The sequence below is a fragment of the Arachis hypogaea genome, chromosome 10 (genome assembly GCF_003086295.3).
Source record: "Arachis hypogaea cultivar Tifrunner chromosome 10, arahy.Tifrunner.gnm2.J5K5, whole genome shotgun sequence".
NCBI lineage: Eukaryota > Viridiplantae > Streptophyta > Magnoliopsida > Fabales > Fabaceae > Arachis > Arachis hypogaea.
The window spans coordinates 7,540,968-7,554,897 of NC_092045.1; positions in this window are offsets into that span (position 1 = coordinate 7,540,968).

A 13,930-nucleotide genomic window follows, 5' to 3' on the forward strand; every position below is an offset into this window, starting at 1 on the left:
GTGGGTTAATCTCACGTATCTTAAGATAATTGGTTGACGTATCAAGTTAGTAACACTTAGTATGACACGTGTCATTTGATATGTCATAAATTTATTTATAATAAAATTAATTCTTGAAAATACACATATAAATTGTTTTTATTCTTAATTTAAAAATTGATCAAATTAGTCTTTATATAAATTTTTTTATAATATTAAATTTTTTATATTTCTTAATCCTACTCATTTTAATCTTATTTTTTACACTTTAATAAACAAAAATTTTTACAAATAAAATAATTAAATTATTACAAAATTATTTTTTATACGTATTTTTAGATTTTTTATTTTTAAATTTTAGTATTTTTGTAGTGAATTTTTTTTATATGAATAATTTTATTAAACTATTATTAATTATATACAAAAAATTATAATTTTTTAATTTTATTAAATAAATATAATAATTATTTTAAATATTTTAATCATTTATGTATGGATAATGTATGGATGTATAAGCTTACCGGATGCAGTGGACCAATGGTTATGCATGTATGAGACAAAGCATGGCAATAATGAATAATATGAATGGCATCAATAGTTTATAGTTACACCATATTAGATTAAATTTGGTTAAAAATTAAAATTTTTTCTGTTAGAATATTCAAATTAAAAATACTTTTTTATATAATCATATCAATCACGTAAAAAGATGAATATACAAATAAATTTGTGTTTAGTTGCACTTTTTTTATGAAAAAAAATTGCATTCATACAATTATAAGAGTGTGTAAAGTTTCTGATAAGAGCAAGGTTGCGAAAATCGAACTGGTCAATGAACCGATAAAATAACTGGTTTATTAGTTTATTAGTTCGATCAGAATTCAACCGGTTTAATTAAATATTAATTAAAAATTTAATATATAGTTTCAAATATTTAAATTTGATCTTTTCTAACCTAATAAAATTCAAAATTGCACCTAATGTTCTACACCAAAAAAAATTAACAAAATTCAACTACCCACAAGAACTAATTATCACTAATTAGTAATCATCAGAAAATCAGCAACAACATCATCCTCATTTCAGAAAATCAACATTTCAGAATAAGCAAACATCAACAAAATCAATATTATTAACTCAGCAACTCAGAATTAAATCTAGTAACTCAACTAAATCCAACTCCAATTTAGAATTAAACAAAGCCACTAATCATCACTAATGAGTAATCATCAAAAAATCAACAACAAGCCAACAATATATCAGTAACAACATCATCATCATTTTAGAAAATCATTCTAGAATCATAAATCAACAATCAACAGGATTATTCCAGTTTCATAAAATAAGAGACTATGTACTCATTCACAATTTTAGAAATAATGAAAATTTTGATGCCAATTGTAATCATATTTGTCTTAAAATTTTCATAAAAGCTTTCGAGTGAAGTGATTTGCAAATATGAAGATTGGGACCTGCATCAACACTCAGAGAGTCAGAGTGCTTACTACTTCCCAGCAACGAAGAGGAAGGGGAGTGACGGCGACGACAAAGGAGACGGCCACACCGACGAACACATAGAAAGAGAGCGCTTGAACAGGGGATATGGTGACGGCCACAGAGCTTCCACGCGACGGCGAGGGAGCTTCCTACAACAGCGACACAGCTTCCTAGGACGGTGACGGAGCTTCCTACGACAACGACACAGCTCCTGCGACGACGACAGAGCTTCCACGGCGCGACACCGGCGAACAGTGAGAAAGCACGTTTGAGCATAGGAGATCCAGTGTCTGTGGGTTTCGCGGGGTTGTGGGGCTGCGGTAGGTGCGGCGGCTCCAATGGTTGTGGTGGGTGCGGCGGCTAGTACATTAAGATTTCCATCTGTTCTTTCAACTTTGATTTTTTGAGAAAGAGATGAGAGGAGATGAGTGGGAGTATTGGACTTTTGGTGGGGGTCTGGGCTTTGTTTTATTTTTTAAGGCAAAAAACGGCGCTGTTTTGAAGGGGTTTTCAAATCGAAAAACTGCTAAAAAATTGGACGGTTTTTCTGGTTCACCGGTTAACCGCCGATTCAACCGGTTTTCACCGGTTTTTTGTCAAGCGGTTTCTGGCCTTATCCGGACTAGCTAAGTGATTGGTTTTCGGTTATTCTGGTTGAACCGATCAGTCCGGTTCGGTTTTTAGAACCATGGATAAGAGTAGTAAAGTTGATTATGTAGAAAATGAAATTGTAGAATGCAGCGAGAAGAACAGAGAAGAAGTGAATTGAGAGAAAATCAGAATGAACTATCATGTATTAAACTCTCTTCTCTTCTTTATGTACAAGGGATTGTTTATTTATAAAGACATATTGTGTAACTGAATCTTGTAACAGAATTTCAGTTATTGACTCAACTACACATAGTTAACCAAGATCTGTAGCTTCTTGATCTTGATCCTTGACAGCCCCCCTCAAACTGAGTGTAGGGGATGAACACACACGAAGTTTGCCACAAAATTTGGAAAAGAGAGGCATCGATAGTGGCTTGGTAAATATGTCAGCCACCTGATCTGAGGAAGGAATATTAGTGACAAATAGTTTCTTATGTGTAACTTGGTCCCTCACAAAGTGAAGATCTAGCTCAAAATGCTTAGATTTGCTGTGTAAAATTGGATTTGCAGCAAGAAGGCAAGTAATTTGGTTGTCACAGTAGAGAGTATGAGCTGTGGTGAGAGAGAGATGTAACTCATGAAGCAGATTTTGTGTCCAAATGACTTCAGATTGAGCTGCAGCAATTGCATGAAACTTAGCTTCTGTGCTTGATCGGCTAACGGCACGTTGCTTGTTGCTTTTCCATGCAATCAAGTTTGTTCCTAGGTAGACACAATATCCAATAACACTTTTTCTATCATCAGCATCTGCTCCTCAATCAGCATCTGAAAAAGCAAATAATCAAAAGTCAGTACAGGCTGTAAATAAGAGACCCTGATCCATACTTCCTTTAATATATCTAAGTATTCTTTTGAGTGCTTTCCAATGATTGACAGTGAGATTGTGCATATACTGACAAATCTTGCTAACAGCAAATGTGAGGTCTGACCTAGTAAGTGTGAGATATTGGAGGGCCCCTGCAATAGAACGAAATACTTTTGGATCTTCAAAATGAGAGGAATCATTAGCTGACAATTTTAAAGAAGCAACCATAGGAGTTGGGGTTGAATTAGCCATAGTCATTTTGGTTCTATCAAGTAAGTCAGTGATATATTTCTTTTGATGTAGTAAAATTTGAGAATCATGCACATAATTGGCTTCTAAGCCAAGAAAAAAACTGAATTTGCCAAGATCTTTAAGAGAGAAAATAGAGTGAAGCTGCTGAATTAATAATTGTAATTCAGAGGGGTTATCTCCAGTTAATAGAATGTCATCAACATATGCACATAATAGAGTTACAGATGTATTAGTATGTCTTATGAATAAAGAAGGATCTGAACGAGTACTAATAAAACCAAACTTCTTTAATGTGGCAGATAAGGTTAGAAACCAAGCTCTAGGAGCTTGTTTGAGTCCATAAATAGCTTTCTGTAATTTACAAACAAGAGAAGGGTTAGTGTCACAAAATCCTGGAGGTTGTTACATATAAACTGTTTCATGTAAATCACTATTGAGAAATGCATTGTCAAAATCAAATTGTCTCAATTGCCAGCCTCGAGACAAGGCAATTGAGAGCACAATTCGGATAGTTTGAGGTTTAATCACAGGACTAAAGGTTTGCTCAAAGTCCACACCCTCTCTTTGATGAAACTCCTTGGCCACAAGTCTAGCTTTATATCTAATGACTTGGCCTTGAGGGTTCTTTTTCAATGCAAAGGCCCATTTGCTGCCTATAATGACAGCACTACGTGGTGGGGAGATTGGATCCCATGTTTGGCATTTTAAAAGTGCAGAATACTCAGTTTGCATTGCCTGTTTCCAATGAGCATGTTTTAATGCTTCTGAAGCTATTTTTGTTATATGATGTAGAAAATCTAAATCACTATGCAATGAGGAAGTGATAGTAGAAAAGACTCGAGGTTTAGAGATTCCAGATTTAGATCTGGTTTTCATTGGGTGAATGTTGGATGGTGGTGGAGGAAGAGGTGGTGATACTTGTAATGAAGAAGAAGAGATAATGAGTGGTTGAAGAGGTAACACTATTTCCATATCTGAAGTTGGAATTGGGCCAGTAGGCATTGTGGGAGATTAAAGGTCACGATTTACTGATGTAAGATGTGAAGCTGAGTGAGGCAGATTTGAAGAGGGAGGGGAGGAGATGGAGGGAGAAATTGGTGGTTCCAAAGGAGGTGTATGGAATTGAATTGGTGATGGTGGTCCAGGGATAACTTGTAGTGTAGGTAAGAGAGGTGAGGAGTCTGAAATAGAAGAATGTTGTAAAGTAAAATGGAAAGAGTATGAAAATCTTGTTTCATCAAAAACAATATTTCTTGATATATATAGTTTACCTGATGGAGAAAGACACTTATAGCCTTTGTGACTAAAATCATAGCCTAAGAATAAACATAAATGAGATTTGTAATCAAATTTATGTTTGTTGTAAGGCCTTAAGAGAGGATAGCAAGCACAGTCAAATACTTTGAGAAAAGTGTAATCTGGTTGCTGATGAAAGAGTTTCTCCAATGGATATAATTGATTGAGAACAGGGGTGGGAAGTCGATTAATGAGATAAGCAGCAGTTTGGAATGCATAATCCCAGAACTGTAATGGAAGAGCAGCTGTGGCAAGAAGTGATAGACCAACTTCTGTAAGATGTCGATGTTTTCTTTCCACTATCCCTTGTTGTTGATGTGTATAAGGACATGAAAGTCTATGAATAATTCCCTACTCAGACAAATAAGTCTTGAAGGAATTAGACAAAAATTTAAGACCATGATCACTTTGTAGAGCTTAAAGCTGACGTCCAGTTTGTCTTTCCAAAGTAGTTTTATATTGCTTAAAAGCTGCTAAGGCTTCAAATTTATTAACTAGAAGAAAAAGAGAAGTGTATCTACTATAAGCATCTACAAAACTAATATAATATCTAAAACCATTCTTAGAAACTATAGGAGCTGGTCCCCATATATCTATATAGACAAGTTCTAAGGGATGCACATAAACAAATTGAGAATTTGGAAAAGGTAATTGATGTAACTTAGCCATAGAACAGAATTCACAAATAGATATAGGAGTAGAGCATTTTGAATGTAAAATTTTATTTTTATTCAGAATATGTGAGACAGTTTTCATAGAGGGATGGTCAAGTCTCTTATGCCATATATCTACAGAATTATTGGGAATTGAAGTATCAGTTAATGCAGTTTGTTGCTTTACACAATTTGTGGTTGGGAAAGAGTTTTTGGTACAAACAGATTGGAAAACACATAAATTCCATTCTTAGCTATCCCTTGAAGTAGATGATTCCTGGTAGCCTAATCACGGACAAAGCAATGGTGAGGCTAAAACTAAAAAAAGACCGAGTTATCAGCTGCAAATTTAGAAACGCTTAAGATATTTTGGGTTATTTAAGGCACAAGTAATAGATTAGTTAATTTGAAAGAAAGAGCAGTATTTGAATCATAAAGAGTAGAAGAACCAGAGTTAGAAATCTTGATACCTTGACCATTACCTATATACAACTGATCTGACCCAATCTTATTCTCAGCAGCTTGAAGAAGGTTATTAGGTTCAGCTGTCACATGGTGACTAGCTCCAGAGTCAGGATACCAAGCTGTATTTTGTGACGATGATGATGATGGTGGTGCTGCCAAGAATGCCCTAGGTTGATGAAAGAATGGTGGAGGAGCTGGAGGGTGATATGATTGAGCTGAAAACGTTGCATTAGGTGACTGAAATTGCTGGTCAAATCTGTAATAACAACTCCAAGCAGCATGTCTGGGGTGATTACAGATCTGACAAAACAAGCGACTTGAGTTGGTAAATCTACCACCTCTCATGAATCTTCCTCCTCTTCTTCTGCCTCTAGAAGGATTGTAGTTTCTTTGAAAATTCTGATCCGAAGGGATAGAAGATTGAGATAAATTGGCTAAAGGAATTGGTTGTGAAGGTTTCTTGAATCGATTTAACATGTCTTCATATGCTACCAGGTGTGATTCTGTTTCAACTACTGTAAACTTGCCCATTTTTGCCATGACAGTGCCAATGAAGCCCTGATATTCTTCAGTGACTCTGTCAAGAATGGTTTGAATATATTCATCTTTAGAGAACGGTACCTCTAAGGAAATTAATGAATCTACTAATTGCCTAATTTTTGTAAGATATTCAGTAGTGGTAGTAGTGAGTCTTACAGACTTTAATTGTGATTGAAGACTCTGAATTCTTGCCCTTGATGATGCTATAAAGAATTCAAGAATAGTATCCCACATCTCATAGAAGAATTTGCAGTGCACAATCTTGTTTTTGAAGGTTGTATCCATAGATGCCAATAGCCAGGTCATAAGAGATTCGTCTTGGAGTCTCTATTCTTTAAAGGTTTCTGATTCAGTCTTTGTTGGCTTTGCTGGGTCTCTAGAATCCACCATTTGAGCTGGGATGTTCTCCTTCTTGAAGTGGCTTTCAAGATTCTGGCTTTCCACTATGATGACTGCATTTTGTTTCCACGTTAGGAAGTTGTTGCCGTTGAGCTTATCAGAGATAATTGGTAAACAATATTTGGAGTTGGAAGCGTTAGAAATGATCATAGCCATGGTGTCAACTATTAGGCTCTGGATACCATGTAAAGTTTCTGATAAGAGTAGTAAAGTTGATGATGCAGAAAATAAAATTGTAGAATGAAGAGAGAAGAATAGAGAAGAAGTGAATTGAGAGAAAATTAGAATGAACTATCATGTATTAAACTCTCTTCTTTATGTACAAGGCATTATTTATTTATAAAGACATATTGTGTAACTGAATCTTGTAACAAAATTTTGGTTATTGACTCAACTACATATAGTTAACAAAGATCTATAGCTTCTAGATCTTGATCCTTGACAGAGTGTTTAGAAACAAATTAAATTAAAAATGACACTTTTAATTATGAAAGCTTTTATTTAAAGTTAGTAATTAGGATTTAGGAATGATAGTATACTCGCGAGTACTCAAACAGCCTCTATTCAATTAAGGCGGTTAATTACTCAATTCAGTTCATAGATAGGTTTTTATAAAGGTGAATATTTTGGTGGGACGAAGTGGAGTTATTTTTGTAGTTACCTCGATATATATCTAATATATATAATTTAATAAAAAATTAATGTAAAACATATTTTTATCTTTGACCTTATATGACTATTTTTTTAATTTAATTTATTTTTAGATGATGATCAAAGATTTATGAATTTTGAAATTTAATTTTGTATGTTGAATTTTAAGGATTACTAAAATGAGTAAGGGTAGAACAAGTACTCACAGGGACAAATTAGAGTCTAAGTTTTTACTTATTACAAGTTGCTATGTAACTTTTATATAGGACAAAGTAAAATCTGCTGGAAGCTAAGTAGTACGTACACAAAGTCGCCCCATTCTATTGTCATTACAGTTTTTTATTTTAATGAAAAAGAATTAAAAAAGTTTTAATGAAGGGTAAACTACCATTTTTACTGAAACTTCTAAATATTAATAAATCTACCCATAAAATAACATAATTGAAATTGTACTCATAAAAGATGGGTTTCGTACCACAAAACTATCCAAACCCTAAAAAAAACTACCAAAAAATCCCAAATTATCCTTCTTCTAACCCTAATTTTTCTCATTCTTTATCCCCCTCTCTATCCCACTACAAATACTATAAGCAACACAATTAACTTCCTAAAATTTTCAAAGACTAGGAGAGGAAGAAAGGCAGTGCTGGCAGGACTGGGAGCGGCCGTCGCCATTGCCATCGAGCAAGGGAGGAGGAGTGAGAGAGAAGGCCGAAACAGAGAGAGTGAGAGAGAATGACAAAACGCAAAGAGAAAAAGGAAGGGACGTGTTGTCGTCACCAAAACTTCCCTCGAAGTCATGGCTGTCAGAGCTTCCACCGGAGGAGGACTTTCTTGTTGTCGTTGTAGCTGGAGGCGGAGAAAACGAAAAGAGAGAGAGAGCTCGAATTAGCCAGAGAAAAAGAGAAGGGTTGTGATGGAGGAGGAATCATTCTGCCACCGCTGTGCTTGTTGCCACCATCGATGAAGCTCATTGCTGGAGGCACTATCCTTGCTAACGGCTCCAACTTTGAATACCGCAACATCACTGTCAACGAGATTCAATTTGTGGCGATGGCGGAAGTGACGGTAGTGTCTTCAGAAATAGAAGAGGCTATGGATATGGTGGTGATGGTGTATTTCGCCATGGTGGTGACCGTTGTGAATGATACAAAAGAAACAGTAGTGATGGAAGTGGCAGTTATGGCAGTGGCAAAGACCGTGGTTTTGAGAATGGTGGCACTGGTAGTTGGTTATGGTTTCATGGTGTTGTTATGGTTCTATCTAACTTTTGACCTTTGAATCTGGTTATTTGTTGGGAGAATGGTGGTGATAAAGAGAAGGAGGCGACGGAGGTGGTGATTGGGGTGACGATTGTGGTAGATGTGGATGAAAGTTGAAGAGGAAGAATTTAGTGGTGATAAAACTACAAAGGGGTTAGGAATTAGGATTGGTTAGGTTAGGCTAAGAAAGATAATTTCGGATTTTTTGATAGTTTTTTAGGATTTGGATAGTTTTGTCGTACGGAACCCATTTTTCTTGTGTACAACTTTAATTTCGTTGTTTTATTGGTAAATTTGTCAATGTTTAGAACTTTTGTAGGTAATAAAAATCTCTTTTAAGATTTTTTTTTTAAAAATAACTTTTCTTCAACCGCCAATATAAACTAAAAAATTATTATTATTTATGGTATTTTTTCAGATTTTGAAATTTTATAAACTTCCGTCAAAAACCTCTTTTTGTTTTTAGGTCAGAAATTCAGTCCAATAGTTATTTATAGCCCAAGAAAATAAGGAATCCAACCAAAAAAATATGAGAAAACAAGAGTTACCATGTCCATGTGTATCATGACAAAAAAATGACATCTATGTCCAAAGTAAAACCCTAAAACAAGAATTTGGAAGCAGCTGAGACTTTAGTTCAAGGGGCGAATCATGTATTTTTTAAGAAGAGTGCTAGGGGTAGCAAATGTTGTGTTTTGTAACTATCAATTAGCCATCATCAGTAGTTTTAATGGTGTGAGATTACATCTAATGGTGTGAGATTACTCACTTTCCTTTTTATGGTTAAGTGCTGACCAGATTTTAATAAAAGTGTTGCCCTTCTAGACTTTCCCATTTTTTTAATCTACTGTACATGGGTTCAAATTTTAGCAAAGATTAAGTAATGCATAGGATCCCTTAAGGTAGCATTTGGTAAGAGGTACTGGGATTGAGACTGAAGGATTAGAACTGTGTTTTTTTTTTGTGACTTTTATGCAATGGATTAGAACTGTGTTTGGTGGTCAGAGATTGAAATTAAAATTTCATTCTCCATTCCCAAATTTCAGTCTATTAGTAGTTCCAGAAAGTGGAGATACAAAAGACTAAAATTTTTGGAGACAAGACTAAAATTTAAATAATTTTTTTCACCCAAAATACCCTCATTCCAAACTTAAAAATCCAACTCTACTCATTTGGTCTTCTCTTTTCTCTACACAGTGCACACTCATCTAACTTTTTTCTCCGTCTTCGAAGCTTTACTCTCTCTCGTCTTTGCACACCTTTGCAGTCGCTCGTCCCTGCGCATTGATCACTACTCGTCCTTGTGTATTCGCCACCGCTCTTTCCTGAGGCTTCACCGCTGCTCGTCCATGCGCTGTTTGAAGAAGAAAAGGGAGAAGAAGAAAAAGGGAGAAAGAGAGAAAGAGACCTGCCCTATTTGAAGAAAAAAGTGAAAGAGAAATAGAGAATGAAAAAAAAAGGATATTCAAGTAATTTTGTTTGTTTCGGTCTTTGTAATTATCTCCAATCAAATAGGATATTGAGTCATAATATAATCCTATACACTTTACACCAAACACAATACTAGATTTAGGATGAGTTTGTATTGGGCAATTGGTTTTGGAAAAAGTATTTAAATTTTTTATCTTTTTTTAATTTAAAAAGCTATTTCATATTTGGATAAATTTTAAAAAAATTAAATATAAAAAGCACTTTTAATTTTATTTGAATAAAACAAAAAAAATACTTTTTTTTTAATTTAAATTACATAAAGGACAAGATCAAAACATAAAATGGTAGGATCCACTTATGGTATTCTTCAACTTAGTTACTATATTTTTCCAACCTTCTCTGTTAAACCGTTAAAGTGTGTATTAGGCCTATTTCGAGCAACACTTTTTTTGGATTTCTTTTAAAATAAATATTTTAAATATTTTATTTACTAATATAGGTAATTTGGACACAATTTATGTTTTTGCACAAATTTTAAACACGTATTACATGATATGTGAAAATTAACGTACTCCACATATCTCATTTACTATACTCATAATTCGCTAACATTGTAAACGAGATATGTGTTGGTTAAATATAAAAATATAATTTTTTAAAATAATAAAAATATTAATAATTAATTTGGATCGATTAAAAAAATAAAAATCGATATATTTTGTTACTATTTAGATGGAATGAATTTTTAACAAATGTTGTAATTACATCGTTAAATTTGAAAAAAAATTCAAATATAGGAGCAGAAATTGTGTTTGTTTTGTTGGTGTCAAAATCCTCTTCCACTAGATGCGATTTTTCTTATTTTTCAATTGTTTATGTTGTACGTTCTCACTACTTGTCAACTAACTTTTTTCTTTTCTATTGTATTTAAGCAACCAATCTTCCTTCCTTATAATCTATTCAAAATTTTCAATTTTACGATTTTTTTAAATATATTTTTATTATTTAATTGGATTTAAAAACGTCCTCTATTTTCTAAAAAGAATTTGAAACAAACACGTTCCCATGTTCTCTAGAGGAGCGGGAATATGAAAGAGTACGGACATTTGAGAAGCAATTGATCCGGACGCCCAAGAACCTCAGATCCAAGGACAACCACAAGACCCTGAGGTGCAAGCACAATCCCAGAAACCCCTACCACCACTACTCCTTTGCCAACAATGCAAGATTTGATGGATGAATTACGAAGCATAAGATTATATGGAGGGACAATTTGCTTATATGAGGCAGCGTCAAGACAGGCAAAATGAAGCTATTAATCGTCAAGGAGAAGCAATTGATCTTCTATACACTAATCTAGGCATCACAAACCCAAGGGGCATCATCCCAAGGTTTGGACCATGAAGAAAATATGTCGAAGAATGAAGAGAATCTGTTTCAGGGTCTTGAATTTGTTTCAGTTGTTCTTGAAATCAATTGACATACATTCAATCGATTGAATTAGCTTACCAATAGATTGAATAATGCTTGCAATCAGGAGTTTGTATGCATTCAATCGATTGTTTTGTTAGTGCAATCGATTGAATTATCCTCAATTACTGAATCAATTGATTGTTTTGTTAGTGTAATCGATTGAAGTATCCTTAATTACTGATTCAATCGATTGTTTTGTTAATGAAATCAATAGAAGTATTCTCAATTATTATTTCAATCGATTGGTAAGTGCTTGACCACGTATAGTGCTATTCAACTAGTTTGTTCCTATTTTTATTTAATTATTAGAGATCTGTCTAATCCTATTATTATTATTATTATTATTATTTGAGTATTTATATACTTAAAAATAATTATAGATAAGATATAATCATATGAATTAATAAAATTTACTTTGTTAAATTGTAAAATAAAAATCAAGATAAAATTCAATGTGTATTTGATTTTAACCAAAAGATAAGATAACATCGAAATTTTAGAATTGTTCACTTTGTTTAAAAATTTTAAAAAAGATAAAATTAAAATTTGATTATCTTTATTGAATGTATATATATGTGCTCACTCCGACTAATTTTTCATACTTTGACAAATTATTTTAAGTATTTGCCTTTCAACCAAATCTACTCATACAATATTCTTTAGTTGATAATAATCATAGATATTTTTCCTAACGAAGATTTAGTCCCCAATAATGCATGTAATACACAGAATATGTCACTAGCTACAGACTATGATCTTATCACACTTGATTTTGGTGATCAAATTGGAACTACAATTCCTAGTACTAAGGTAAGACGTAATGGATTTTTAATTTTTAGTAGAATATATTATGAGTAGTTTAATCTTTTATGTTTTCTTTCTACAGGATGACCTAGTTATCAATGACGATGTTATTTAAAACAAGGATCTAAATAAAAGTGAAGAATTGTCTAGTAAAGTGGAAGAGGTTCTCCTTAGCATGCAGGTAATTTAATTTGGCAAATAGTAATGCAATTTATATTATGTAATACATTTTATATATTATAAACATTTTTTTGCTATTAGTTATAATTAGGGAAATCTTTGTCTTATTCCATTGACAATCACATCAGAACAGCCATCACTCTTTTTGTATTTTTATATTTATATAAAATTATTTTCCTAAAATGTTTGCAGTCAATGAGAGTTGTAAACATCGCTTGGGACGAAAAAATTGATAAAATCCTTGAATCGGTAAGCCGCGTTGAGACAATGATATCACAACTGAGTCTGAACAATGATTTCGAGTCTCCAACCAAACTTTCTTCACAAAAGACACGTCTATTCTCAAATAGATTGAAGGCTAAGAGTTCGGATATTGATATTCATACTGCTATATCAGACAATAAGGATGATCTTATTAAACTAGACAAGAGGTATTTCACTTACGATGATGCGTTCAACATAAAAATCAATATGGACAAACCAGTATCCCCAACTATAAGAGCCGCAACGAAAAAGAAAAATATATCAAAGGTATATGCATGTGTAGTAAAATTCATGCATCATTTTTTTACTAGTATATTCCTAACATGATAATATGTGTTTACTGACCTATTTTTTTTCTTAGGGTAAGACTATTATGGGGACACAAAAAAATTACCGTTCACTCCCCCAGGCGGAGTTAGAAAGCCAAAGATTGAGCCCAAATCATTCAATAAATTCAAGACGTCTTATGCACTGAGCCAACCCACAAAAGACTATAGAAGACGTGTTTATTTCTTTTCCATTACCAACGTAATTACCTCTTATATACCAATATTTAATTATCTAGTTTGTTATGAGTAGTGCTAATTAACCATCTAGTCTACAATATGTATTGCTAATACTTTTGTGTTAAACTTTGTTGTCAATGAAGTATAAATTTATGCCAACTCCAACCATGCGTCTTTTGGAAGATCAGATAAAGGCCTATGCATATGCATTTTTAGCCTCGCTAGATCCATCATAAGTTATTTTGCTATTATCTGTGTTGTCGATCAACAAGGACCCATCTAATGTGTTTTGATTTTTAATTGATATAATGAAGAACTTGTGGTAACAGATACAATCAGAGCAATTAGATCAGACTTTGATCATTTCATACTTGACAGAACCATTACTGATAAGGTACACAAATTATCTATTAATTAATTTACATTTGATTTTCCGCACAATCTAGTAATATATTTAGATTATGGTTCAGATTCTTGAATTGGCCGCATTGAGATGCACTGATGAACAATCTGATGTAAGTTTTAAGACAACATGGCAACTTCCATCGAGATTTGTGGTATGTTATATAACCCCTAACAAGATAAATTTACTGATTATAAGTTATAAATACAATGCTGATATAGAACCATACTTTATCATCTATTAACAGTTATATGAATGCATTAATGAATTAGGTGGATGTTTTCAGTAAGATAAATTTAAAGCAGAAGATGGAACACTATATTTATAAATTTATGCAATCTACTGCTGATTTTAAAATTTGTAAGATTTTTTTGGATATTCTTTGTTGAATATAGTTTTTCCTCATCAACATACATAAC